This window comes from Hylaeus anthracinus, unplaced genomic scaffold (genome assembly GCF_026225885.1).
Source record: "Hylaeus anthracinus isolate JK02 unplaced genomic scaffold, UHH_iyHylAnth1.0_haploid 11981, whole genome shotgun sequence".
NCBI lineage: Eukaryota > Metazoa > Arthropoda > Insecta > Hymenoptera > Colletidae > Hylaeus > Hylaeus anthracinus.
In genome coordinates this window covers 4903494-4904061 of record NW_026534329.1, presented here as the reverse complement: position 1 = coordinate 4904061, position 568 = coordinate 4903494, and positions in this window count along the sequence as shown.

Genomic DNA, 568 nt, shown 5'->3' with positions numbered 1-568 from the left:
CGCGAATCGATACAATAATAAATGCAGCGGATTCCAAAGGGCGAAGTAACAGCAATTTCACTCGGCGTTTAATCACGCGATATTTCATTTATCCGCCGCGTATTACCGAGGCTAAATGTTTTACGCTTATTGCATTCTTGAAATTGATGCGTCAATAAACAAGATAACGCTCGAAGCGGAGGCGCGCTAAATGCGTTTCCATATTGTCATTGATGCGTTACCATTACGCCTGTCCCGGTAACAAAAATGTGTTACGTCGTTTTGCGTCACCTAACCCCTCCGCACCACCTCGCCCATACGATGGATAATTCGCGCGATTGTACGCTTTATTTACGATCCGTGTGTACAGAGTGTCCCCGTTTAATTCGAGTGCTTGAAATACACTTGCTGACAAAAGTTAAGAAGCAAAGGGTTCATTGAATTTGGATGCAAATGGACGAATAGTTTTCTTGATTCTGGTTGACAACTATAAGAGGAATTACAACAACTACAACAAGTTTCAAAACGTTGATTCTAGGAGAGTCTCAGATCAAAGTTCTAGGCTCCTTTTTCCTCCTGTGTTCGTTAC